The sequence below is a fragment of the Taudactylus pleione genome, unplaced genomic scaffold (assembly GCF_031769625.1).
Source record: "Taudactylus pleione unplaced genomic scaffold, aTauple2 ptg000586l, whole genome shotgun sequence".
Taxonomy (NCBI): Eukaryota; Metazoa; Chordata; class Amphibia; order Anura; family Myobatrachidae; genus Taudactylus; species Taudactylus pleione.
Window position 1 is genome coordinate 368,229 of NW_028284988.1, and position 26,430 is coordinate 394,658.

Below are 26,430 nucleotides of genomic sequence, written 5' to 3' on the forward strand. Positions count from 1 at the left end.
GATGTATACAGTATGTATAGTGATGTACTGTATGTGTATTGTGTATAGTGATGTACAGTATGTATAGTGATGTACTGTATGTGTATTGTGTATAGTGATGTACAGTATGTATAGTGATGTACTGTATATGTATTGTGTATAGTGATGTACTGTATATGTATTTTGTATACTGATGTATACAGTATGTATAGAGATGTACTGTATGTGTATTGTGTGTATAGTGATGTACTGTGTATTGTGTATAGTGATGTACTGTATATGTATTTTGTATACTGATGTATACAGTATGCATAGTGATGTACTGTATGTGTATTGTGTGTTTAGTGATGTACTGTATGTGTATTGTGTATAGTGATGTACAGTATGTATAGTGATGTACTGTATATGTATTGTGTATAGTGATGTACAGTATGTATAGTGATGTACTGTATGTGTATTGTGTATAGTGATGTACAGTATGTATAGTGATGTACTGTATATGTATTGTGTGTAGTGATGTACTTTATATGTATTGTGTAAAGTGATGTACAGTATGTATAGTGATGTACTGTATATGTATTGTGTATAGTGATGTACTGTATACAGATTGTGTATAGTGATGTACAGTATGTATAGTGATGTACTGTATATGTATTGTGTAAAGTGATGTACTGTATATGTATTGTGTATAGTGATGTATACAGTATGTATAGTGATGTACTGTATGTGTATTGTGTATAGTGATGTATACAGTATGTATAGTGATGTACTGTATGTGTACTGTGTGTATAGTGATGTACTGTATGTGTATTGTGTATAGTGATGTACAGTATGTATAGTGATGTACTGTATGTTTATTGTGTATAGTGATGTACTGTATATGTATTTTGTATACTGATGTATACAGTATGTATAGTGATGTACTGTATGTGTATTGTGTGTATAGTGATGTACTGTATGTGTATTGTGTATAGTGATGTACAGTATGTATAGTGATGTACTGTATATGTATTGTGTGTAGTGATGTACTTTATATGTATTGTGTAAAGTGATGTACAGTATGTATAGTGATGTACTGTATATGTATTGTGTATAGTGATGTACTGTATGTGTATTGTGTATAGTGATGTACAGTATGTATAGTGATGTACTGTATATGTATTGTGTAAAGTGATGTACTGTATATGTATTGTGTATAGTGATGTATACAGTATGTATAGTGATGTACTGTATGTGTATTGTGTATAGTGATGTACAGTATGTATAGTGATGTACTGTATGTGTATTGTGTATAGTGATGTATACAGTATATATAGTGATGTACTGTATGTTTATTGTGTATAGTGATGTATACAGTATATATAGTGATGTACTGTATATGTATTGTGTATAGTGATGTATACAGTATGTATAGTGATGTACTGTATGTGTATTGTGTATAGTGATGTACAGTATGTATAGTGATTTACTGTATACATATTGTGTATAATGATGCACTGTATATGTATTGTGTATAGTGATGTATACAGTATTTATAGTGATGTACTGTATGTGTATTGTGTATAGTGTACTGTATATGTGTAATACACAGATATTTGCCGTGTTTGGAGTATGATTCAGTAGGACAGTCTCAAAGTTAAGTGATGACAAGTAACGCCTCCTAGGTCTTCTTTTAAATAGGATTTCTGTTTATTTGAGAACAACACTATACATACAGGGTGTTACTGTATATTAACAGTACATTTCATTGAACATAAACACACACACACAATAACACAATTGGACTTTTTATTTTTTAGGATCTTGAAGGTCACCAGCAAACCCCAGAATCAGGAACCTGCAAACTAAAAACCGGTAAGTATTCCCAAGGTACCAGTTCTTATAGAAGAAACACTTATGCAATATTCTTTTTACTTCTAAACAAGGTAATCAATCTCACTTTTAGGTTTTCTAACTGGTAAGTATTCAATCAAAATTACGGTTACAACCTTTCAATATTTCTATACGTCTCTATGAAAACGTTTTCTTTAAGCTACATCCACTTAAATGTCCGCAGTTCAGCGCTGAAATAGCTTTTAGAGTGCACTACTCGTTGCCCGGGATTTGAAGAGGAGTTATGATGGATAAGATTAAGTGTACTCTATTTATGCAAGATCCTACATGGATGTTTCTTTTTCTTTCTTTTTTTACTGTTCCAGCTACTTGTCTCTGATATTACACAATGTAAGCCTCTCTGACTTCCCTTGCTGAGCAGTATCGACAGCTTGCCTGAATCCAATGTTTTATGCAACACTATCACTTTAGTAACAACTGCACTGTAGTTGATTAGGTTTAATTAAAGTTAATTGTAACAATCCAGTTGCAATTTCTCCTGGCTAGTCTCCCTGTAGTACAACCAATACAATTATTTTATTTTTTGATGTCACAGGCACAGCTCTATTCAAACAGCTTGGAGTGAATCACAGGGCTTATATATACACGTGAATGTCTTACAGATGGAGTCTGGACACAGCACAGCCAATACCGCAGAGTACAGCACAGCATACAGCAATGTGCACCCCATATACACATTGACTAGAAGCACATCCACTTGTGACTTGTGAGTGTGGACACAGCCTATACAGTAGAGTACAGCATAGCATACAGCAGCATGCACCCCTATACACATTGATTGACTAAGCAGCACATCCACTGGTGAGACTTGTTGTGAGTCTGGACACAACCTATACAGCAGAGTACAGCACAGCAGCATGACCCCCCCTATATACGCATTAACTAAGCAGCACAGTCTATGCAGCAGAGTTAAGTGCAGCATACATCAGCGTGCTTAACAAGGAAATGGCACGAGTCCTGTCCGCGGTGCCTTATATAGAATACAGAACCCGCAAGAATTAGCCGCCGCGAGGATGAGGTTTTGCCTGGAATTCAAGTCAGGCGGCCGCTCGGATCTGCTAGGATTCCCAATGTTCGGGCGGGTTTGGATTCCAAGGAATTTGAAACGCTCATCTCAAGTTTTGTCAGATGAAAACTGGTCGAATTGAAAGATTGCATCTTATGTGCTGTTTAATATTCATCCAATTTCATGGTGCCAAATTGGACCAAAAGTAGAGTGTGTACGCTCCTTCGTCCGTTCATCTAATCATTCTGCCTAGGCTGCTTCTGCCTTTGTGTATTTTAATATTATATTTTAAACAGATGGTGGTCGAAGATTGCAAGTTAGATTGTACAGGTGAGTACGTGCATATCGGCACTATGGTCCAGACTTCCAAAACGGGAGTGAAGTAGATCAAACATTGCATCGAAAGAGTGACCGCAAAAAGTGGCGGCTCCAGGCACGGGCAAGCCGGTCCGTCGCCCGGAGCGCCATTGTATCTGGCGGGTGCAGGAAACACCCATCCTCCCTCCCGGTGCTAGTCTGATTATGTAAGTTCAGGGGGGAGGGAGCGGAGGAGGGAAGGGGCGGCAACACAGGACGGCACTGGGCACAGCAAAGCCTAGCGCCAGCCCTGATCGCAAAGGTGCATACCCAGCTTTATGCTAGAACAGTGCTAGCGCCCAAAGCTCCTGTCTGACACCCTAAATACTGTACCTCATTTCGTGCACTGGAAAAATAAAACCAGCAGAGATACACTGTTTCAGCGTAGTTGTATTTTATTCTCTGGACCATAAAAACGTGGTTCTAAAATCCATTTGTTATTGTCAAAGCAGAATACAATACAACTCAGTATTATTTAGCGTCTCCGTCCTCTGGGCTCTCATCAAGTTGGGTGATCATTTAAGCTACATTCATGTCGGACAGGTGCCTTTACGATACAGCATTTAGTGCGGAATGCTCTCTGGTCTTAGTTCTGTCTTCTGTTTATTGCATTATTGATTACTTGTGAGCGTCCCAACAATAGAAGTCATCTTCCAGGCACATTTTTGTGAAAGTCACAGAAAGAAAATGTTGTTTCAGCATTTTCTATTTCTATATACAGTACATATATATACGCGTTCTGACCATCATGGGGAAAAATGAATCAGTCAACAGCTTTTAGTCCCTTATCATTCAAGCTAAATTTTGGCTCCTGTGCTCCGCACAATGCTTCTGTTCCCGAAAACAAAAGAAAATGATTGATTAACGGCCCCTCTCGTAGCACTCAAGCAGATTGCGCAGCGCGGGCAGCTGACACACACCGGCACTTTCTGTGACAATACAGTCATTTAGTGGAGCCAAACAGAGAAGAGACAAACTGCTTGGTTTTCCTGGCACTCATGATACACAAGGATATGCAAAACAGCAACATTGCATCAGGTATGCCCGGGTCACTTGTCATTGTACAAAACGGGCGAACGAACATACTGGGTAATGCAATCATCGATGCACATGTCATGTACTCTACCGCCTGCTTATACTGGTCTATTCCACTCCAACAGTGGTGTCAAACTCGGGCCCTTCAGCTTTTGTGAGACTACATATCCCAGAATGTCCTGCCACACTTTTAGCATGTCCTAATAGCAAAACTGTGGCACTGCATGCTGGGATGTGTAGTTCCACTGCAGCTGGAGGGCTCGAGTTTGACACCACTGCACTATAATATCTTATCTAGGGGCCTGTCCATGATCAAGCCCAATAGCTCTCTGTTAATTAAGTATCCAATTCGCCATAGGTTGCTGCAGTGGATCCCAAAGTACTGTATCAAATCAGCATTGCTCCTGTTATGGGACAGCTGCTCGGAAAAAAACGAGTCCTAACACTGCCACATTGTCATAATATTAGTTTACTAGTAAAGAGAGACGGCATATACTGTATCACCTCAGTCTTCCCTTGCTCAGGCCTGTTCCTCACCATCTGTTGCTCAACTCCCCACTCTGTTCCCTCCAGCAACCCTGCTTAGTCACCTAAACTGTGACCTGTGCGTTCCGCCTAGTCCCAATACTTACCACCTTTCCCGGTGGCATGGTGGGGCCTCTCCTCCTCTTCTTGGTCCCATCACAGTAGCAGTAGGAGCCATTGGGGTGCTGACCCCAACTATCGCTGCGCATGCATGCTGGAAACAGAACAGACCGTAGCAAATGATTGTATAGATTGCAAACATTGACAGGCTATGTGCGAACGCAGCCTAGCGAGTGGCTCTGAATCAGGCCCTTAGTGCGTAGTGAAATTTAGGGTCATTGGGCACCAACCTTTGTGGTGAATTAAAAAGTGGTCTACTTGCAAGAGTAGGACACTTAGATAATGTGGTTACCTCAAACTGACGGCATGCCTTTCCTATGGATCTTTGATTTTTATGTTTGTACCTCAGCGCTCTACCTATGTATAGTATATCATCTAAATAAATGAATAGATGTTGGTCTTTCTTAAAAATGTTTTATTTATCAATATGTTGCCCCTATCAGAATCATATACAGACTTTTTAACAGACACCTGCGGCGTCTATTGGCAGTATTGTAAATGACAATTCTATGTTATACCCTGGATATAAAAGAATAAACTTTTAACATGTGTCTGATTGAATCTCTGTATCAGATGAAAAGTAAATTGTTGCCACACATATATTAGATACCGTATATACTCGAGTATAAGTCGACCCGAATATAAGCCGAGGTACCTACTTTTACCCCCAAAAACTGGGAAAACTTACTGACTCGAGTATAAGCCTAGTGTGGGAAATGGCAGCAGCTGGTAGTGCCCCCAGTAGTAATTCCCCCTGGTTGTGCCCCCAGTAGTAATCCCTCCTGGTAGTGCCCCCAGTGGTAATCCCCCCTTTCAGTGCCTCCAGTAGTAATCCCCCCCTGGTAGTACCCCCAGTAGTAATCCCCCCTTTTAGTGCCCCCTGTAGTAATCCCCCACTGGTAGTGCCCCCTGTAGTAATCCCCCCCTTGTAGTTCCCCCAGTGGTAATCCCCCCTTTTAGTGCCCCCTGTAGTAATCGCCCCCTGGTAATGCCCCTTGGTAGTGCCCCCTGTAGTAATCGCCCCCTGGTAGTGCCCCCTGATAATGCCCCCTGGTAGTGCCCCCTGTAGTCATCGCCCCCTGGTAGTGCCCCCTGTAGTCATCGCCCCCTGGTAGTGCTCCCTGTAGTCCCCCCCCCTGGTAGAGAGAGACGTGAAAAGAATAAAATAAAAATAAACACTTACCTTAAACTCCCGCTCCTGGTCCCGCCGCTGTCCGCTCCTCCGGCCGCTTTGCATGGGAGAGACGTCGTCATGGCGACGTGTCTCCCATCACCCACTGCGGGAGCCGGAAGATGGCTCCCGCAGTGGGAGCAGCAGCAGCCGCTGAGAGTCTGACAGACTGCTGATTACACCAAACACGCAGCTTCCGGCTCCGGTGGCTGTGTGTTTGGCAGTGTGTAGCGCTGACCGAACTCCGTCCGGTCAGCGCTACACTTGACTCGAGTATAAGCCGAGGGGGTACTTTTTCAGCACATTTTTTGTGCTGAAAAACTCGGCTTATACTCGAGTATATACGGTACTTTAAAATCTCCTGCTGGCACTAGGCGATAATAAGACGTCCACATAAAACATTACAGCACGTATACATTACAAACTGACATTGGGAAGGGTGAGTGTGTGGGAGTGTGTGATAGACAAATACAATAGTGCTTAAGTGTAGGTATTGGGGGGAGGGGGGGGGAAATAGGGATTATGTATTTGTATTGTCCCGATGGTGTCCAGTTATAATGGACCAAAGTTACTTTTGTATAGGGACCCTGGTATGGTCGTCGTTGAATCAATGAATAAATGGCTGTTTGAAAAGTTTGTATAGTCGCTGGGGTCCGGCCGTGATGAGCCCCGTGGGTGACGTACCCTTCCTGGGCTGCAGAGACTCCAGTCTCTGATTATTGGCGTCACGGACGATCACCGCTGGACTTCTGCCGTTCAGGTCCGTGAGTGCAGCTTTTCCTCTCCGGCTTTCTGAGACGCGGGTCTCTTCTGATTCCTTCAGGTGGTATAGGCGGTGAGACCCCCTCCGTCTGTCGCATGGTCCGCGGTCCCGCTCTGATGTTAGGCTGTCAGTGTGTGCCTCCGGCTTTGTCGGGCCGTGGCTTCAATGCAAGTTTGTCAGCGTGTATACGCGCTGTCCTGGTCCTCCGTATATGCTTGTCCTGCAATCCAGTGCTGGGTCTCTTTTCCTGCTAATAGTGTCAGTACACCAACGCGTTTCGGCTTTGTCTAGCCTTTATCAAGGGGTCATTGGCCAAAGCATAGGCTTGGAAGAGTCTTATGATGCTGCATGTGATCAGACTGGAAGCTGGAAATAGGACTCCAGTGGTGCCAAACATCTCTGTGGTTTTGCATTTCGCATCTAGATAGTCCACCTGCTTCTTTCCTAGGAGCATACTGTAGGTCCTCTCCACCTAAGCAAGACATATATGACAACCTAAAGTGCATGGTAATATCACAACCCCCAGGCACTTTACAGCCACCCCATTCATTAAATAATAATAAAAAAATTATCCTAAAACAATTCATCCTCATTGATGAGTTAAAGTAATGATAAAAGTGAGGTTCTATGGGGATTCTGTCTATTACGTGTCACTTTTGTGTGTTTGTGAATATAGATAAGCCGAGTGCTGAGGCGCACGTGGAAGGTGAATCACGCTTACCATTAAAAAGTGTATGACGTAATCTGATCTCCACCAATTTTGAGCTGGAGCAAATCTTAGGTATATTATGGAATAGTAATGGCTCGACACGCTCTCTGTAGAGCAAGGAACCCTCACAAACGCCCCCTCGCCACTCTTATTTCAATAATGTCTCCATACTTAGCAACAAAAACCATTCCCCCTAATTCCATAGCTGATGAAGGTTTCTGCTCCTCCGGCAAACGCTGCAACCTTCCTCCGTGGAGCCACACGTTTTGGTGGAAATTTAGTTACAAAAGTACATTGAGAATGTCTACACTCAAAAGTTTACATGTTTTTGTTGATTTTTAGAGTTAGGTTTAGGCTTAAGTTTAGGGGTTAGGGTTAAAGTAAGGCTAAAATAAACACTGACCTCTGACTTCCCTGGAAACTTATTTACATACTAAATTCATGGCTGAAAACAAAGTGCTGTATAGATACAATAAAAAAATAGGATCCAGTCAGAAAGGCGACAAAATGTCGTCAGGTTCTTAAGGGTCTAGTTACTAAGCAGTGTTAGGAGACAGAGTGAAAAGTGATAAGGTGCCAGCCAATCAGCTCCTAACTGTCATCTCACAGGCTGTGTTTGAAAAATGACAGTTGGGAGCTGATTGGCTGGTACCTTATCACTTTTCACTCTGTCTCCTAACACTGCTTAGTAAATAGACCCCTAAATCTCAATCTGCAGGAACAGGAGCAATTCCGACAAGATAGTCATTAGATTTAAAACTGCAATTAGTTTAAAGGCAAAACCAGGTTGGTTTTGCCTTTAAACTAATTGCCGCATTAAATCTAATGACTACAGTATGGCGCAGGAAATGCGCCGGATTTTGGAATCAAGGGGTATTACATTTGGTCCTTGGGATCTTTTTCAGATTCATCCTGAACCTTAGTCACAATTTGGGATTTTATAAAAAGTCGCATATCTGTAACCTGTTCACCGTCAGCTGCGTCGGCAAATCTCAAGCAGCGACTTGTGGTACCTAACTGAGGTGTGACTGGATTGTGGTGGTATGTGGTCACTATGCTGACATGGTGAACATTGTCGACATGTTCTGGATGTTGACATACAGTTTTTATGCTTATTTTTAGGATTAGGCTAAAATAAGCAAAAAATTGTATGTCAACATTCGGAACATGTCGACATTTCAACCATGTCAACATATTGGTTGTCAACAGACAGAAGCTGTTGACATTCTGAATGTTGGCTTTTCATACCACACCAATAAAAAAACATAAAAAAGGTACAAATGTGACACATGAAATAAAAACTCAACATCCCCTTATTCCAATTACTTATTTAAGACTAGCTGGAGTACCCGGCGTTGCCCGGGATTTTAAGAATGTTTGTTTACACATCATCCTCCAACAAACAAGGGCCATCTCTTCCATTGGGCTTGTTGGGCAGTTGCCCAAGGGCCTGAAGCTTGTAGGGGCCCGCCAACATGCCTCCCCTGCAGCCACGGGCAGTTGGTAAATTTGTGATATTGTTATAAGCCGGCCGCTGGTGCACTGTATTCTGATCTAAGCTCCCCCCGATGACGGGTCTCTCTGCATGTGTGGGAGGTCTGATGGGCATGCAAGAGGGTTTAATTTTATTGACCATTTACATTTTTTTCTCATGAATGGGTGGGTAGAGGCCCCAGTGCATTGCTTTGCCCAGGGCCCACACTGCTGTTAAGGCAACCCTGCAACAAACCTCTCCTTAGGCAGGCCTCACAAAAAGTGTGACAAACTTCCTCATCCACAGTCCTAAGGTCTTCGAAGGAAGTAGGACCTGTAATGGTGTAAAGCAAACTTCGGAGATAGAAGCATTCAAAATTTGACGGATGTACAGTGTAAACACGGCCAAGAGCTTCTGTTGCTCTGATACCAGGATGACTGTGTACTTCCTGGTTGCTGGATCGCACTATGAAATGCACAGCAACTTCTTCCAGTTCCTTGTGCAGCTGTTTCCGGCCTTCAGGGTCTCCACGGTTTATAAGATTCATTCAATCGGTTTTACCCTTCAGGGGCTGACAAAGGAATGAACCAGAAGTAGCCTTTGTGAGTTCCATAGTGCGATCCAGCAACCAAGGAGGTAGACAAAAAAGTTTGGTAGCCACTGTTGACACCATCCAGTTGTGTAAGCTGATGCATGAGCAAGTATAAATAAACATTTGTGCTGCAGAGCTGCGTTTTTGCATCCCAGTATAGTTGCCATCTTTATGGGCCTGACTGTAAATCAGATGGATCTCTCCTCATGGATGCAGAGAGCAATTTTGACCATATTCAGACTCATTATAAGCCTGGCTTAATATTAATAGTGGTTCCTCAGTGCAGGTTTGTTGACTGTGTCGGCAGTGCAGGGGTGTTCTCAATGCAGGGTGCCGGTGATGTCGGTAGTGCGGGGGTGTCAGCGGTGTCCTCAGTGCAGGTTTGCTGACTGTGTTGGCAGTGCAAGGGTGCCGGCGGTGTCAGGCAGCGAGGGATGGTGGGCCCCATCTTCTTTTGCTTCCTGTGTGCATATTAAATGGGCTTAACGCTGATTGGCTAAGAGCCATGACAGACGGCTCGCTCAGCCAATCATCGTTAAGCCCACTCAATACAAAACCTTGCGACCCGACAGCAGCATCGTGAGGATTTGCCTCAGGTGAGGGATGCAGGGCAGGTAGGGAGAACAGAGCTTGGCTTGGATCGCCCCGGATCCCAGAAATTCGGGTGGGTTCAGTTCTCTGAGAACCAAACCCACTCATCCCTAATAAATTCATACAGCATTTAAAAGGTACTGTAAACTCCATGCGAGAGCCATAGTAAATGATGTTCAGAGACTTAGATTATATGCTACAGAATAAAATTCCATAATTCCTTAGTATGTAGCAAAATGCATGTTATAAAATCAAATTATGAAATGAAACAAAAATAAAATGTTAATATTTTTATTATTGACCTTGCAGATGGCCCAAGAAGAATGGTGTCCAAATCTGCATCTAACAATAAACCAAACAGGACAATGGGCCTGATTCAGACCCACTCGCGAGCGGCTGTCCGCTCACAAGTGGGTCGATGTTCTGGACTGAGCATGCGCACGACGGAGGGAGCTCCGTCGTGCGCATGCGCCAGACGCGACGAGCGAAGGAAAGTCCTTTGCTCGTTGTGTCCGATCAAAGGGGGCGTGCTGTCAATGTTGATTGACAGCACGCCCCCTTTGGTAGGCGTGCCGGGGGCATGCCTCCCTGACGAGGGGTGTTCCCACGGGAACGCCTCCCGTCAAAAGCCGGCCCCACTGACATCACTAGTGATGTCAGTGGGAGTGATTTTGGCTCTGATAGAGCCAAAATCACTCCGGAGCTTGCGGTTGAAAACCTCAACCGCAGGCTCCGGCTCGCAATTTCGATGGTCGCGATGGTCTCGACCATCGCGGCCATCAAAATGCACGCTCGTATAGCCTGTGGGTGGTGACCCACAGCTATACGAGCGTCCAGAAGGACGCTCCATTTTCATGGAGGCCGGCCCTCATTCAGAGCGTGCGCTCTGCTCAGAGCGTACGGCTCTGAATGAGGGCCAATGCTTTTATTCTTCTTTGGTGTTTTTGGTGTAGAACCATGAGAGATCTTGGCTTGTTAACTGTGGGCTAAATCCTTTTCAAATTCCGTACCTGACCTGTAGAGGGCGAATGCTATGCAAAAATTGTGTTTTTTAATTATTTAAAAATTAACAGTGATTAATTTCAATTTTTTTTAGTTGCCTCCGTCGTGTTTTAATAGGCTCGATGTAAAATTTCACGATCTTGGCTTGTAAACTGTAGATTTGTTAAGAAAGACAGAATGACAGAAGGACAAACTTTCATTTTTATATAGTAGATAAGATAAAAGTACAGTCAGGCACATTTATAATTTATAATTTAATAAAATATTTAGTAATAAATCAATTTAATAAATCGTAACAGTGAGAATAAATGTGATAAATGCAATTCTGCACCAATTTTAATTAGTTTATTAACAAACAGTCACATGTTGCGCAATACTAAATGCATTTATAAATGACCATTATAATGTTTATTTAAGCAGAATTTTTTTTTAATTACACTGTACATAGGATTTATTCAGTTTTCAGTTTCAAAAGCAGCTGTGATCTGATCTGAATAATTCAGCGATTTTATTTTATTTCAATATTTGCCAAAAAGAGATATAAAAAGAAACTCTAGTGTAAGAAAGAAATATAGAAACCACAAAAATAAAATAAAAATAAAAGCAATTTGGGTGGAAAAAAATACATTTTCCAGATACTTCAAACAGATCTTTACTGACTGTCGTTTCCCCTGTGTTGTTACTTTGTTATTTTTCCAGCCAAATTTCGGTAACATTTCATTTTCAGTAAATTTCATTTGCTACAATTCAAGTTTAAAATCTGCAATAAATAGACAGTGGTTATAATAAAACGGGGCAGAGAGCTTAGGGCAGCATACCGTGTCACGGAACAGAAAATGATTGTGTAATAAGTTAGTAGAGAACATATAGCCCGAAGGTTGCTAGACCCGACAAGCCCAGGATGGATGGCATATGAACCCTAATTTGTCACAGCCAGACCTAATATTCAGTGTCCTTCTCTGAGTTTGCTTCCTGTTGATCTGTTCTATGTTTTTTGCCAAAAGTAAGTAAGCAGCGGAGGAACGGTAGAGGGGGCCGACCGATCCACACATTTGGTAAGTGTTGTGAGCAAACGAATTGTTCATATACACTACCAATCTGCCACCCGACATGCCTGGCCACAGGAAACGATTGTCACGTCATTGTCGGCGGTTCCAGCAGCGGAACCGCTGTCGACAGGTCACCCGTACACACATGCAAGTGCACCGATAAGTGATATATCGGCCTTGGCTGTGCTGCAGGGCCAACTTGATATGTCTGTGAATAACGTTGTGTACACACATGCTGATGTTCTACCAATATATTGTCCAGAGATGAAAAATTAACGATATATCACAAGTGTGTATCCAGTTTTACATTATATAATGGAAGGAGCGGGGTCCCCAGCAGTGCAGAGTATATAAGGAGAAGAGTGATGTGCCAGTGAGGACAGGGCTGCATGTGCCAGGGGCAGTGACATAATGTGAGGAGGGGAATGGAGGCAGCAAGAAGCCACAGAGTGAGAGTTATATAGTGGGAGGAGCAGGGTTCCCCAGCCTCACAGAGTATTTAAGAAGATGAGTGATGTGTCAGTGAGGAAAGGGCTGCATGTTGCAGGGGCAGTGACATGATGTGAGGTAGAGAGTGGAGGCAGCAGGAAGCCACAGACTGAGAGTTATATAGAGGGAGGAGCAGGGTCCCCCAGCAGCACAGAGTATATCAGGAGATATGTGATGAGTCAGTGAGGACAGGGCTGTATGTGACAGGGGCATTGACATCATGTGAGGAGGGGAATGGAGGCATCAGGAAGCCACAGACAGCCACAGAGGGTTTTATATAGTAGAAGGAGCAGGGTCCCCAGCAGCACAGCAGTGACATGATGTGAGGAGGGGAATGGAGGCATTGGGAAGTTACAGACTGAGGGACTGATTCAGCAAGGAACACACAGGAGATAACGCATTCACTTGGCCGATGTTTCCATACTGCACATGTGCGAACTGGCTAGTGCGATTGGGTAAGCATACGCAGACTGCGCAGCTTGCACGCAAACCCCCTCCGACATTGATTGACAGGAAGTGCCATTTGTGGGTGGTGACGGGGTGGTTGGACGAATGCAGGCGTGCCTGTGCATTGGGATGCCATTATAGGGGCGGGCATAATTAAGGCAGTTCGGTGGCATACTCAGCTGTACCGTAAGCTCTACACAGGAAGCGGCCAAAATCCTGCGTCCGTTCAGGTCAACCACTAATATGCAAATGGATCCGATGGTTCTCGATGTTACCGATGTTTACGCTATCTTGTGTACTGATCAGGCTGTGAGTAAAGGGAGATGAGCGGCTTAATATACGGCTGGGCATCTGCATCTTGTGCTGTCTCCGTGCGTATGAATTGATAAGCATATTCTCACCGTGGCTGGGTGCGTGTGTCTGCTAGTGTGCATTCCTTGCTGAATCAGGCCCTGAGTGCTAAATAGTGGGAGGAGCAGGGTCCTGAACAGTACAGCAGTGACTGGATGTGTGGAGGAGAGTGGAGGCAATGGGAAGTTACAGACAGGGCCTGATTCAGAGCCGATTGCTATCTGCGTACGCTCGCTAGATGCGTATGCAAATTTTTCAAATTGACGCCACGGGAAGCGATAGCTTGTGTGAGCGTATGCCCAATCGTATAGGCAGAGCCGCCCACCAGCACACGTCATCTCCAGGAAGTGTATTAAAACATTGGTACATCGAGCACCATCAGATGCAAACGCAGTGCTTGAGGTTGCTTTACCCAACCGCAAGCTTTGCAAGGAAATCAGTGTAAAAAAATGGCAAGTGACGTGTACTATGACGCTGCCTGTTAATTATGCACGCCTCTGAAACAGCGTTGAAACACTCAGGCACACCTGCGTTCGCATCTCCAACCCCCCCGTTATTACTGGACTGCCCCTGTTACCACCCACAAACAGTGCCAGATTAATGTTCACATGGGCCTGGAGCTGATATTTATGAAGGGCCTATTGCAGAGGTTCCCAAACTTTTTTGAATCACGGCGCCATAGAGTATCAGCATTGTTTTCACGGCACCCCTAAACCAAACATTTGTTAATGTGAAATCCTGAAAAATTGTAAAGTAGTAAAGTGAAGTAAATCGTGCTTACCTGTCATCCTTAAATTAATTTATGTGGTTGTGGACAGGTTTGAGCTTCTGTTTGTCCACGTATTTACATTACATTGACCATAAATAATTTGATTTGGTGTGAACCACTAACCTGAGGCACCCCTGCAAGTGTCCCGAGGCACCCCAGGGTGCCACGGCACACAGTTTGGGAACCACTGGCAAATTGTGTAACTAGAGATGTGAGGGCGTGAGCTGCGAGGTGTGGTCTGCACAGGGGGTGTGGACAGTGCCATGGGTGTGACTATAGTGGAGCAATTACAAGAAAAAGTTGCGCTCTGTGTGAAATGGTATGAACTCTATTGTCTGTCTTTCATTAAGTGCTAGAATAGTTTAAATAAAAGAAAAAAAATCTAAATTGTTCACTGATCATTGTCATATTTCTATAAGTGTTCATCCCACATTCCTAGTCACTGCCTTCTTTAGCTGGTCCTTTAAAAAAAAAATATCTACAATGGTAATACTGGACTAGGGCAGTAAGGGCTACCTTACTGTACAGCTGTGTATGCATGAGCTTGTTTGGGCATTAAGTTTTTTTTGTTAATTAAAAAAAAATAAATTAAAGTTTAAAATAAAAAAAATTAAAAATATTTAAAATTATAAAAAAACTCAGAAGTCTAAAATTATATATTTTTTGTTTACATTTTAAAAAACAAACAATCTGTTATTGCCTTATTGAGATAGTGCTAATAGAACAGGTAGGACGGGGACGGGATGTACTAAAGGGAAAAATGCGGTAAAACCCCGAAAATGCAGTTTTTGGGGTTTTTACCGCATTCCCCATATGTACAAAGCGCCAATGGGTAATGCCATCTTCAGGTGGAGTTACCCAATAGAAGCCTATGGGCTTCTTATTGGTATGCTCCCCCTTGGGAGGGATCTGATCGGATGCACACATATACAGAGTGACCGTGCAGTATAGCTGGGACTTGAAGGAGCAGAATGTATGCGCTGTGACACATAACTGCACAGCACAGTGCAAACTGGACATACCAGCAGAGGAGATCGGATGGTGAGCACAAGGGGGGGTGGAATCTTAGGGACCTTCATAAACCAACTTTCTGGGGCCCCTATACACCTTAATCCAGGGCCTGTCGCCCTTCCTGTTTGTGCTGACACTGGCCATTTGGGAGCGGTGGGGTGGGTGTGACATTACACATGTGCAGAGGTGGTACTCTATACAACGCAGGGAGGGCTTCTGAAGTCTTCCATATCGCTTGCCACTCCTTGCACTCCCAGCTCTAGGTCCAAGTCAAGAATCGGTCCCCTTATGTGCACCCCAAGCTCCTGTACCCTCCTAATTTACCACTTGCGGTTAAGATGCCAGGGGACGGGATGCCGGACGTCTGTATACCAAAGCTGGAATCCTGACTCCCGTCAGGAAGCCGATGCTGTGATCCCAATGTCAGAATCTCGAGCACCGGTATCCCGAAGGTAAGCATACGGGTAAGGGTTAGTGATAGCGCGGTGTTGTCGGGGTTAGGGACCTCCTGAGGAGGATTAGGGTTAGGCACCGACCGGGGAGGGTTAGGCTGCGGGGAGGGGGGTTTAGGGTTAGGTACCACAGGGGGGATGTTACGGTTAGGCACTAACCCGGGAGGGTTTGGTTTAGGGTGCGGGAAGGGGGAATTAGGGATAGGCACCACCGAGGGGAGATTAGGCACCATCGGGGGGAGGTTAGGGTTAGGCACCACCAGGGTAGGGTTAGAGGAAGAAAGGGGGAGGGTTAGGGTACTTAGATTGGGATGCCGCTGTCGGTCTTCTGACCGGTGGCATCCTGTCCAGCGGTATATCATACAGATTCCTGTGTATGTGTATATAAATATATATATATATATATATATATATATTAGATTTATATACATATATATATATATATATATATATATATATACACATACATGCATATATACACACACACACACATATATATATATATATATATACTATAAACACATGTTTACACATACATAAATACACATACATACATATATACACATTTACATACATATATATTATATACACATTACAATATATCTATATATATACATCTATAGATAGATAGACAGGCACAGACCCACCTCTGTTTATGTACACTTTTCTGAGTTTTCTCACTAGTGTCCGGCTGCAGTGTGCCAGGTTAGTTGTCAAGGTGGGGTGAGGGGTCAATGGCTGGGCTTTAGAAAACCCAGGGGCATAGTTTTGAGCATCTCGGTATACAGATGAAGGGGGCGGAGCTTAACGCGATTTGGGGGGCGGAGCTTAACACGATTCGGGGGTGGGGCTTAGCGCAACTCACAATGCACTGTCGGCCTGCCTGGAGGCGGAGTTTCGGACAGCCTGGGGGCGGAGCTATGAGCAGGCACGAGGATAAGCGGGGCTTCAGGTAACGGGCGGGGGTGGAAGGAATGGGAGATAATCCTGCAGAATGGACGGGGCTTCAGAAACGCTGTAGTGGACTGGTGACAGAAAAAGTTTTTTTTCCTGTCAACACAGCATGCACTGCAGTAGGTCCTGTGGGCCTATTTTCATGGGGTGGCCTGGAGCTGGAGCTCCACCCGCCCCATTGTTAATCCGGCCCTGCCCACAAACGGCCTCTCCTGTCACTCATTACACTGGGTAGGCTTTGCTGGGCAAGCGAGAGGGTTTCGAACACACTGTGTAGTTCGCGCTCGCGCAGAACGAGGCGTGCGCATGCACATTCGCAGACCATCGGGCTGCTTGCGAACGCTAGCGGGCGGCTCTGAATCAGGCCCTGAGTGCTAAATAGTGGGAGGAGCAGGGTTCCCAGCAGTAGAGAGTATATTAGGAGATGAGTGATGTATTAGTGCGGACAGGGCCATGAAGAGCACTGACAGACTCGGATGCCGGGAGCATGGCCAATTCAAGGCCGTACCTCCTCCCAAATTTAAAAAAGTACAATGTGCAGACTGCAAAACACTGGGAAGAGGGACTCTGCTTGCACCATGTATCTTTTTTGCGTCTTTTCTTAACAAAAATGCATCTAATGCGATGCGACCAGGAGGCACTAGGAGACTGTGCTGATTAATTTGCTGTGCGACACTTGTATATCTGAGTCTCTCAATCAGCACGCAAAGTGCTATGATGTAACGGCTGCAGCGTTTTTCCATGCCAAGCTCCATCTACAGACTGAATGAATGGTCTCAGAATGCTTAACTGCAGGCATGACACAGGACTGATGGTAGCGCTCACCTTTGCTTCTCTGGACAAGTGTTTTTCCAGATACCCCAAACAATCTGAAAGGGGATTCGTCAGAGAAAATAACTTTACCCCAGTCCTCAGCTATCCAATCCCTGTACCTTTTGCAGAATATCAGTCTGTCCCTGATGTTTTTCCTGCAGAGAAGTGGCTTCTTTGCTGCCCTTGACACCAGACCAACCTCCAAAAGTCTTCGTCCTGTGTCATGCCAACAGTAAAGCATCCTGAGACCATTCATGTGTGGGGCGGCTTCTCAGCCAAGGGAGTGGGATCACTCATAATTTTGCCTAAGAACACAGCCATGAATAAAGAATGGTACCAAGACATCCTCCAAGAGCAACTTCCCCCAACCATCCAAGAACAGTTTGGTGACGAGGAATGCCTTTTCCAGCATGATGGAGCACCTTGCCATAAGGCAAAAGTGATAACTAAGTGGCTCGGGGAACAAAACATCAACATTTTGAGTCCATGGGCAGGAAACTCCCCAGACCTTAATCCCATTGAGAACTTGTGGTCAATCCTCAAGAGGTGGGTGGACAAACAAAAACCCAGGAACTCTGACAAACTCTGAGCATTGATTAGGCAAGAATGGGCGGCCATCAGTCAGTATGTGGCCCAGAAGTTGATTGACAGCATGCCAGGGCGAATTGCAGAGGTCTTGAAAAAGAAGGGTCAACACTGTAAATATTGACTCTTTGCATAAGCTTAATGTCATTGTCAATAAAAGCCTTTGACACTTATGAAATGCTTTAGCAATGAACAATAATAATGACAGCGCAAAAACGTTTAGTGCAGCCCCTGAGGAGAATAGAGAACTCTTCACAAATCCTCAAAACAATCAAACGAACATATAACAACTTCTACTCAGATGGCGCAAATAGCGTGAAATAGTCCTTACATCAAAGAAAAAAGTTCCTTAATATCTGGATATTTTTTCTTTCAATCTCTTTTAAGGACATAGATATTTCTCCATATACACTCCTTCTTCAATGAATTCCTCAATGATTTGTATAAAAAATAAGAACATAAAACATGGTGCAATATAGCTCCAAATCTTTTTTGGGAAAAGGTTTATTTATCACATCACACTTAAAAAAACTTTAAATCACATATAACCACATAGGCTATAAAATGGGGTGTCAACTTGCTTCTCTCATCAATATATTACCCTCCCAGATGGAGTAGGGTTTTGAGGCTCAGAGTCCTAGGATTCTCCCTCCTCCTTCAGGCAACAGAGATGATGTCAGCGAGTCCCCATACAATAGAGCAGTCACCACGCTTAATGCTTTTTGAACATCCTGTCCTTCATCAGAAGTATGGTGACCTTGCTTCCATAACACATATACTGTAAATACCTAAACTAATAAGGGAGACACTCCCCCAATCAGTCTCAACAATGCGTGCTGCTTCCCGCCGCGTGACGCGGGTGGAAGTGATGTCATCATGAAGCGACCAGAACCAGAAATAGGTCTTAATGCAGTCCCCGGAACCGGAAGTTGAAGTGCGTTCCACCTATTTCTAGGACAGGACGTTCCATGCGCTCCATTTTCATGTATAATAGGAATATAAGTTTTGTAGCTTTAGTTCCACCAATGAGGATTTTTTGGTCCTATTAAAGACCATACTTATTCGTCCCAATCCATTAGAGTCCATAAATATGCAATAAAAAAATAAATAAAATACAATTAATAAGGCGCATGCTAAGAATAAAACTAGGAATATAGACATATATATTAAAATATATAATAAAATATATAATATATAAAATAAGACAAATATACCAGCAATACATATTATAAAAACCATCAGAGAAAATCATAAAAACCATTTTAATTCAAATTCACCATTTAAACCATTCGGGGTCAGAGTACCCAATTTCTAAATCCATTTCATTTCTGATTTTGCTAATCTGACCTCCACATCTCTACTTTTCCATGTAGGTTTAAAGGTCTGAATCCTCAAAAAGCTTTTATTTTACTTGGATTTGATTGGTGCTCTTTTTCAAAATGCATGGACACTGTATGAGTTTCAAGACCCTTTTTAATGTAATATACATGTTCCGCCAATTGCGTCTTAAGATTTCTGCTCATTTTACCTATATAAACAAGACCACACTGGCATTCTAACCTGTAAATAACATTTTTTGAATTGATAAAATCTCTGATTTGATGTGGTTCTCCTTTTACCTGAAATTCTTTAATTTTACTTTGACCCTTAACTACCAGACACATGCAACATAAACCACATCTGTGGAATCCATGACTTCTGCTACTTGTCCTCTGTTTTTGCTCAAATGCACTATGCACCAAATTGTCTTTATGATTTTGAGCTTGTCTATATATAAATTGTGGTTTTTCTGGTATTACATCACCAAGAACAGGGTCCTCTTTCAAAATCTTCCAATGTTGTTTGAACGCTAGTTCAATTCCTTTAAAATTTGAGTTATAATTACTTCTGAAGGACCACTGATGATCTTTAGTCATTTTATGCTTCTTTTTATTGTCTAATAAAGTTTTTCTCTCAATATGTTTCACATTCTCAAAAAGTTTAGTAATTTTATCAGTATTACGACCTTTATCTAAAAATCGATTCCCCGTTTCAGTCATTTGTTCATTGCAAACATCATCTTCTGTGCAATTACATTTTATACGTACAAACTGTCCAAACGGAACCCCATCGAGCCAATTTTTATGGTGCTGTCTTGTGATGTCAATATAGCTATTGGAGTCCGTACTTTTTCTATGGGTTTTGGTATATAAATTATCCTCTTTCACATATAGACACAAATCCCGGTTTCCGGGGACTGATGGAACGCATAAAGACCTATTTCCGGTTCCGGTCGCTTCATAATGACTTCACTTCTGCCCGCGTCAAGCGGCGGAAGCAGCGCGCATTGTTGAGACTGATTGGGGGAGTGTCTCCCTTATTAGTTTAGGTATTTACAGTATATGTGTTATGGAAGCAAGGTCACCATACTTCTGATGAAGGACAGGATGTCCAAAAAGCATTAAGCGTGGTGACTGCTCTATTGTATGGGGACTCGCTGACATCATCTCTGTTGCCTGAAGGAGGAGGGAGAATCCTAGGACTCTGAGCCTCAAAACCTTATTCCATCTGGGAGGGTAATATATTGATGAGAGAAGCAAGTTGACACCCCATTTTATACCCTATGTGGTTATATGTGATTTAAAGTTTTTTTTAAATGTGAGTGTGATAAATAAACCTTTTCCCAAAAATTGTTTTTGGCTATATTGCACCATTTTTTGTGTTCTTCTTTTTTATACAAATCATTGAGGAATTCATTGAAGAAGTAGTGTATATGGAGAAAGATCTATGTCCTTAAAAGAGATTGAAAGAACCGTATCCAGATATTAAGGAACTTTTTTCTTTGATGTAAGGACTATTTCACGTTATTTGCGCCACCTGAGTGGAAGTTGTTATATGTTTGTAATTTTACGTCAGTATACCATAGTAACATCTGTCAGTATACCATAGTAACATCTGTCAGTATACCATAGTAACATCTGACAGTATACCATAGTAACATCTGTCAGTATACCATAGTAACATCTGTCAGTATACCATAGTAACATCTGACAGTATACCATAGTAACATCTGTCAGTATACCATAGTAACATCTGTCAGTATACCATAGTAACATCTGTCAGTATACCATAGTAACAACTAACAAACAGGTCTATAAACACTGAAGCAGCAAACTTTGTGAAAACCAAAACTTGTGTCATTCTCAAAACTTTTGACCATGTCTGTACATACATAGGAACACCTATGAGATAAGGATAAGGAGGGTCAGGGAAGTGTGTGACAGTGGATGATGGGGGCGGCATAATGTGACGCAGGACCATGGAATCTGGATTACTTGTTGAACATAGATGCTATGGTACACTATGCTCCTATAGTTGGTGGGGGCCCATGTTGTATATACAGCCTGGGGGCCCCATATTATCTAATTACACTACTGTCCCAAACGCTCCATTACTTTTTATGCATGTATTATACAGGGCAGCCTATGATGAGGATATTGGATGTTTGCATTTGTCACAGGACAATAAAACAGCAATATATCCGAAAAATTCTTTGCTCTTTTTCTGTTTTACGACATCCACAAACCACGATCTGACTGTGAAAGAATATTGCTCCGGTTTACCATTGCTGTTTATTCTTACAGTATGCAATGTGGATTTATGACGCTACGACCACGCAGTTATATCCTTTACTATGATGTGTCCATTATTTTTATAGACGCTATAACAGGTAGGGAGCAGCGGTTATTGCATCAATTCTTTTACCTCTTTTGTTTTTATCATTATTTTCCAAACTGCATTGTTTTAAACAATACTTTTTATTGCGTTTTCATTTCTGCTGTGATCCGAGCAGGGCAGCGGGGAACAAATTATGAAAAAAAACAAAAATAGAAAATGAAAGCCAATGATTATCAAGCTGCGAGCGCCTGGCAGCCTGCAGTTGTAGTGGCCGCAGCGGACGCCATTACACATTCAGGCGCAGACTTGCCGTTGTACAGCGCATAGGGAGCTGAAAAGCAAATGAGAAAGACGCTCTGGTCTATTCATGTAGAAAGTGAAAAGTGAATTGCTACTTATCACTATGGGGTCTATTCAGCAATGATTTTTTTTACAGAACAAATATGGAAACTATGATTTCCGGATTCTTTATGTCAATTTCCTATTCCTATTCAGCAATGGGACAATGCAATTATCTTCTCCAATAATTCCCATCTCGCTGAGTACCGCACTGTATGGATCATCTATTGATCCCTACAGTGCTTTAACTAACGCTCTTTGCTATTCAGCAAAGCAAAAAGTGTTAGTTCACTCGAAAAATCATTACTTTATATAACGCCATCCCAGAATGGCGTTATATGAGGAAAATACGTAAATATCCAGAAAACTGTAGGGATATTTACGTTGACCGCCGATAGAGCAGTCCACTTAGAGCAGGGGTCAGGGAACTTTTTTACCTTTTACCCCAAAATATATTTAGATATGCCGACGTTACCCCTTTGATTTGAAAGGAAGGAAATCATATAGTAGTGCCCCCATAGTTATGCCCCTGTAGTAGTGCCCCCATAGTGCGCATGGAGAGAGGCGGAAGCTGGAGTTCAGAAGAGAACTCCAGCCTCCGGCTAACGCGGCGCTGCAGGGAGGGAGCCGGGCACCCGCTGGTAATAACATCTCAGCGGGCGTCCGGCTTAGAGCCTCCCTACGGCACAGCCGGGCATGCATAAGAATCATTCTATATTATAGAATGATCCATATGCATGCCCGGCTGTCCGTCCATTACCCCCAGGAATTTCATTTTTACCCCATGTGGGGTAATTTACCCCTGTTCCCTGACCACTGACTTAGAGCCTGTTAAACCTGCCTAAAGTGATTGACAAGTTTTATACTAACCTGTATACATATATATTTAACATGTTAAATATAAAAGCACATAAATATACATGTATACAGGCTAGTATAAAGCCTGTATACACATGTCAATCAATTTGGACAGGCTGGAGCTGTACTTACCCCATCGGCGGTCACCGCAAGCAGGGACGGAGACTGTTCCCGAGCGCACGACTGAGCATGCGCAGAGGAACAAACAGAAGGAATTGTTTTCGGAATCAATGCCTTCTGTGACATCGCAGGGACAGCGTGTTACCGCCACCGCTGCCCCAGCACAAAATATTGCTGAATAGCAGCAATAAATTATCATAATTGCTAAAAACTCAAGACGATGTTGCCCGATAATATTCTGGGCAACATCGTCACGCTTGCTGAATAGACCCGTATATATCGCATCATTTCCATGCGATATATAGCTTTGTTAAGTAGCAATTCATGTATACTTATTTTTTTGCCGTTTCACCGACAGCAGAGAAATTCCCCGTTTACCGCGAAACAGGGCTTGTCTCCGCTTAATGAATAGACCCCACAGTCTGTGGGCACCCGCCATTATAGGAAGCAAGCTCCTGAAGGGCTATTTACTAACGTTATTTAGCCAAGTAAACACAGTGATGTGTATCCTACTAACTCCAACACAATATCACAGCTACCAGCATGCAGGCAGATGGTCTGTAGTGGCGCCTTTATTTTTTTTAATAAACCAAAAATGTGCTCTAGTCAATTTTTTGCCAAGTACCCATGAGGGGAAGGCCAATCAGTATGCAACGAGCAAGAAAATGAATGATGATAAAACAATCTAAATATTAATAGCAAATAACTTTTTTAGCCACTGTAGAAATAGTATTTATACTATAGTATATTAGGCATTGGGGGGAGTCTTCTCTGTATACTAGACAGGAGAGGGGGCTACATATTCTGTGCTGACCTTATAGGAGCATAAGAAGAGCATGCAGGACATATGTGTTCAGTATATTATGTATACCAGAATGTACTTTGGGCCTGATTCAGAGACGCTCGTAAGCGGCCGCTCGTTCGTTCCGAGCGATGTTTGCCCAACTGCGCGTGCGTACGGATCGTAATACGCATGCGCGAACCAGTCAGTGCGGCCGAAAATCGTTTGTTCGCTAAATAGCGAATGCCTGCTAATATGAGTGACAGGAGGAGGCGTATGTGAGTGGTAACAGGGGAAGGCGCTTGAAAACGGGGAGTGGAGATCAGAACGCAGGCGTGCTTAAAGGTCAAAACAGGCGTTTTATGGGTGTGCATAATTAATACAGCAGCGTCACTGACCACGTCACTGGCTTATTTTATAGCCAGAACTGCTCGCAAATTTGTGGTAGGAAAAACCAACCCCAAGAATAGCGAGTAGTTCATACGCTGGTCGATGTACTCGATTAATCTAATAAATAGCGGACATGACGTAGGATGCGAGCGGCCTGGGGGCGTTTTTATCAAAAAAACGACCGCATGTTTTGTTCGCTCTTTCAGACATAGAGGCGGCAACAGACTGCAAAGAGCGAACGGTTCATTTGAATAGCCATCCCCTTTTTCTGAACGAGCGAGCGCTAATAGCGACCGGCTCTGAATCAGGGCCTTTGTTTGCATTGTATACTAGACCACCATAACTATATGGGTGCAGGGTGTGTGGTGTGGGCTCCACTGGACCTCCTTGCACCCATTACAGATACACTAATGGGCCAGGACTGGCATACTGTTGGATGGTGCCCCTGTTTTGTATACCGGTAATCAGATGGGATTCTGTATTGTATATTGGAGCTCTGTATTAGAGATGGGACTTTATTTAGAACTGGATTGTATTTGGTTGTAGCTTTTTGAAATGTCAAAGTTTTCATCTATTCTATTGGCCGTGTAAAACCACACCCACATCAGACAGACCACCCAATCCTAATCACAGTCCACTGTCCAGGCCGCTTAGTAGGGCCCGGGTGCTGGTGGAGTGTGGTCACTGTAGGGGGCGTGGCTAATAACACTCATTGCATAAACCACTATGATGCTGGGGGAGGCGTGATTATGGCATCAGGGTAATGCTGCCCCTGCAGAGGCCCCGGGCGTGGATCATTGTTTATATCGGACCTCCCACTCCACTCGAGGAGTGGGCAGCGCCAGGCGGATGCGGACAGAATTAGCTCTGGACTGGGAGACTTGAATACTCTTACGGGATTGAATACCACCCGAGATTTGAGAGCCTCACGAAGGAAGAGTAGGCAGGAATGCCATACACATTGAGAATACAGTGAAAGCTCTCTATTGACAACCAAAAACTGAATCTGAGTATATTGTGGCCAGTCATGTACTCTGGCTGACCGATGGCGTACTGAGGGTTTATTACTATCCCCAGGGTCAGTGCAAACTCTGGCGTCCACCTCCCCTATTAGGAAGCGGCACCCCTGTCATTCCAGCCGCTGTGCTTCATCCCTGCTGCTTCTTACTGTGGCAGGCAGGAGCGGATAACGGCCTCATCAGCTTCTCAAGGGTATACAGTATATACTAGAGTGGGGGTTTTTAGGTGTGGAGTTGTTGCCCATAGCAACCAATCAGATTCTAGCTATTATCTTCTAGAAGGCGCTACATAATCGATAAGTAGAATCTGATTGGTTGCTATGGACAACTCCATAGGATAAAAAAAATAAAAACAATTCTGGCGCCTGTACCCATTAACAATCCTCTCATTAGGATATAATATAGAGTTGCAGCAGATTACACAAACTCTGTGTATGTTTGTAGTATAAAAAAAGCAAGGAAAAACACATAACCACCCTAGTTACGGCCCTGCTATTAGGTGATAAGATCCGATTATGGCTGTGAGAGTTATTTGCCTGGCTGAGTGGTCGCTTTCTAGATATTTCTGCCCAGAGACTGTGCTCAGTCTCTCACAGCGGATTGAGCTAAAACATGGGAGAAACACTCTGATGCACCAATCTGTGTGTATATACAATATATTACAGCGCAAGGCTAACATCTTAATTATAACATCTTTGGGAACAAACAAGTGATCACAAATACGGATACTGCTATCAATGCTTGTCTAAAGGATGAAGTTAGTGATATAGGGCGGGATGCACTAATATTTACCGCCTAACACCGCCGGACATCGCAATTGTACAGATCGCATATGCACTAACATATGCGATCTGTACAGCAAAGGACAGCTTTTTCCGATAAGAGCTGTCCTTTGCGATCTCTCTTGCACAGTGGACTTCTGGGTTTATGACCCAGGAGTCCATCTGCGCATGTGTAGACTGACGCGGCGGCCGCGGGGCATGCTGGGAGGGATCCAATTGGATCCCTCATAGCAGCGCGATGCGGCAGAAGCCCATAGGCTTCTATAGGGTAACGCCAGCTAAAGCTGACTGCACTATTTACCTATCATCATATGTATCCAGCTGTGACAGATCACAGTGATTAGTGA

General features: G+C 43.4%; 1 pseudogene; it reads right to left on the reverse strand.

The window, feature by feature from the left end:
• Positions 1-26,430, reverse strand: part of LOC148481306 (uncharacterized) — a 77,752-nt pseudogene that overhangs the window by 5,441 nt on the left and 45,881 nt on the right.